The following is a 3,631-nucleotide window of genomic DNA, read 5'->3' on the forward strand; positions in this document are numbered from 1 at the left end:
TGCAGTTCCAGTAGTGACTGATTCACGCTCTTCTCCAAGTGTAATGCACACTCCATTGCATTCAGCCCGTTCTCCCAATCATCACGGTCTGGTTTCTTGATATCCTGAAGGAAGATTCGGCCACCTCGTTGGTTCTGCAGCTTCATCAGTTTCTCAGCATGCTCCCTCTCCTCATGAGATTGGCGAAGAAAATATTTGGCAAAGTTCTTCAAAGCCACATCATCGCGGTCAAAGTAGTAAGACATGGACAGGTAGACGTAGGAGGCGTAGAGCTCCAGGTTGATCTGGCGGTTGATGGCGGCCTCCAAGTCCTGGTGGTAGTTCTGGCGCACCTGCGAGGGGGACGCGGTCGTCATGGCGGCGGCTGAGAAGAGGCCGCGGCCAGCGGCGGCTGCGCGGCGCTGGAGCGGCGGCGGGGGCCTTGGAGCGGTCCGAGGGCGCTATGAGGAGATGGCGAAGGGCTGGCTCTGAACGGCCTGCCGGGGTGGGGGACGAGCGCCGGGTTCCGTCCAAGCACTGTTGAAGCAGGAACCCGCGGCGACTCTCGGCGGAGACTGTTGATTATACTGTTTTAATCCTTTCTCTTATTGATGTGATTTATCCCATTGATTTGCAAATATTGAGCCACCTTTGTATCCTGGGAATAAATTTCACTTGGTTGTGGTGAATGATTTTTCTTAATATGTTGTTGGATTTGGTTTGCCAATATTTTTGTGGGGATTTTTGTATCTATATTTGTCAGAGATATTGGCCTGTAACTCTCTTTTTTTGTGGTGTCTATCTGGTTTTGGTATCAGGGTAATCATGGCCTCATTAAATAAATTTGGAAGTTTTCCTTCCTCTTTCATTTTTTGGAGTAGTTTGAGAAGAATAGGTATTAACTCTTCTTTAAATGTTTGCTAGAATTCATGTGAGAAGCCATCGGGTCCTGAACTTGTTTATTGGGAGTTTTTTGATTACTGGTTCAATTTCTTTCTTTTTTTTTTTTAAGATTTTATTTATTTATTTCAGAGAGAAAGAGAGAGCATGAGCAGCATGAAGGGGAAGGAGAGGGGCAGATGGACAGGGTGAAGCATACTCCCCCACTAAGCAGCGAACCTGACACAAGGCTGAATCCCAGGACCCCGAGATCAGGACCTGAGCTGAGGCAGAGTTAAAGGCAGATGCTTAACTGACTGAGCCACCTAGGTGCCCCAATTACTGGTTCAATTTCATTGCTGGAAATCAGTCTGTTCATATTTTATATTTCTTTCTGCTTCAGTTTTCATAAGTTTTATGTTTCTAGGGATTTATCTATTTCTTCTGGGAAGGTTGTCCAATTTGTTGGCATATAATTTTTTAAAATATTCTAAAAGAATAATTATTATATCTTATTTTCTTATTTTATTATATCTAGTAGACCTTCAAGTTTAATATACGAATAGAAGAGAGAGGTAAATATGAGTTTCCTCTCACTGTGACTATTCCATACTTTGCTCCTATGGCGGCCCTTCCCAGTGCCCATTGGACTTTCTTGATCAAGCCTCACAACACAAGTAGCTGGGAAACACCAGATTAAGTTTCAGCTACTCTGGTTTTACTCTTCCTAGTACTGTGACTATGGACAGATTGTTGACATTTCTGATCTGGTTTTCTTTTTGGTACTCTGAGCCAATAAGCCCTGCCTTCCTCAAAACATTGCTCAGCTCAAACAAGATTAAATGTGTGAAAGCACCTTGTCCTTATGACATATTATTCAAATATAAGCATACTTATAAGTTCTTTAATTCCTTTCACTCAGAGAAGAAACTCCATATAGAAAGTAGCTTTACTCTTCTCTTTACCCATAAGTATGATTATGTATCAATCTTTTTTGCCTAGACCCACGGTTGGCAATTAGGTCTTTATGAAGTTCTCAAATTATGATCTTTACTATCATTTTCTTGTAAGATCATTTTAATGCCATCCATAGTCATTAAAACATTTTAAATAAGATATTCCGGCAAAGAAATTATTGTTTTTAATGTGATACCATATTGAGTTATTTGATCTACCACAAATAGGGAAGGTACTTTGTTTGCCTAAAGGGGTACAGTGAATGTTCAGTGAATGTGGTTACTACCTGAAAATGTTCAGATTCCATGACTTGTTTACCTGATGATGTTCAGTTTGATAGATGTATTAGAGAATCAATATTTGCAAACTAACACATACAATGGCACATATCTTAAGAGGTCTAGTTGTGTAGAATTTCCTACTGTAAATTTTTATGATTATGTTTATTTTAGGTTAATATGTTGTTTTATCCAAGGATTCTCTTTAAGAGGTCAGTTGTTTTCTAATTGGAAACAACTGTCTGAGAATTTTTAATTGAGTATTTTCCTTGATTTTAAAAATTGGATTTGTGTATATTTGGCCTTAATTTCCTCACCTGCTCCTTTCTAGTCTTCTTAAGACCATTTAGTTTGACATTTCACTTGACTGTCTCATCAGACAGAGCCGAATTTCCATATGACTGAAAAAGTTTACATAGTGGTTCTAAAGAGTCTGTTTAAATGCAGGACCCCATGATACCAATCTTAAACTATACAGTGTTACTTTAAATTACACCAAGATACCGACTACTAAATCAATACATCCAGATTTTAAAAGTAGAAACAAGATTTCTCTAGATACCAAAGAAATGTGGAATCAAAATTAACAACAGCAAATTAAACAGCATTTCATCAATAAATGCAGTCTCTCTAGTAATCAGTGTGGACAAATATGTAGGTCCTTTAGAAACAGAGAGAATAAAGGCTTTGAGTTAGAGAAAAAAAAAAAAATCTAGTAATACCTTACATGAGAATATCAATTGTGATTTTACATGTTATCTACTTTGAAAATATTTTTATTTTTATTTAACATTATGTATAGGAAATAATTCATAGCATTATATGTATTATATTTCTCTCATATTGATGGCCACTTAGATTGATTTCAACCTTTCTAATTAAAAATAATTTTGATGGATATTGGGGAGGGCACATTCTGCATGGAGCACTGGGTGTTATACACAAACAATAGATCATGGAACACTACATCAAAAACTAATGATGTAATGTATGGTGATTAGCATAACAATAAAAAATAAAAATAATAATAATAATTTTGCCCCAATAAACTAATTGTTTTTTTCCAGCTTTATTGAGGTGTAATGTTTAAGGCATACAACATGATGGTTTGATATATGCATATATTGGACAAAGGTCACTATAGTAAGGTTAGTTAAGAAATCCATCAGGGTGCCTGTGTGGCTCAGTCGGTTAAGTGTTTGCCTTCAGCTCAGGTCATGATCCTAGGGTTCTGGGATCGAGCCACTCATCAGGCTCCTTGCTTGGTGGAGCTTCTTCATCTCCCCTTGCCTGCTGCCCCCCCGTTTGTGCTCCCTCTCTCACTATCTCTCTCTCTGTCAAATACATAAAAAAAATGTTTAAAAAAATAAATAAATAGAAAGCCATCACCTCACATAATTATTTTTCTTGAGGGCTTAAGAAATTTTTTTTTTTTTTTTTGACAGAGAGAGAGAGAACACAAGAAGGGGGAGAAGGCAGAGGGAGGAGCAGACTCCCCACCAAGCAGGGAGCCTGATGCGGGGCTCCGATCCCAGGAC

The 3,631-nt window shown here is 38.5% G+C and overlaps 1 pseudogene; it reads right to left on the reverse strand.

Moving 5' to 3' along the window:
* Positions 1-5: 5 nt before the first annotated feature.
* Positions 6-553, reverse strand: LOC145720080 (ferritin heavy chain pseudogene; annotated as a pseudogene).
* Positions 554-3,631: the final 3,078 nt, after the last annotated feature.

This window comes from Leptonychotes weddellii, unplaced genomic scaffold (genome assembly GCF_054177405.1).
Source record: "Leptonychotes weddellii isolate Sample4059 unplaced genomic scaffold, ASM5417740v2 HiC_scaffold_9898, whole genome shotgun sequence".
Lineage (NCBI taxonomy): Eukaryota > Metazoa > Chordata > Mammalia > Carnivora > Phocidae > Leptonychotes > Leptonychotes weddellii.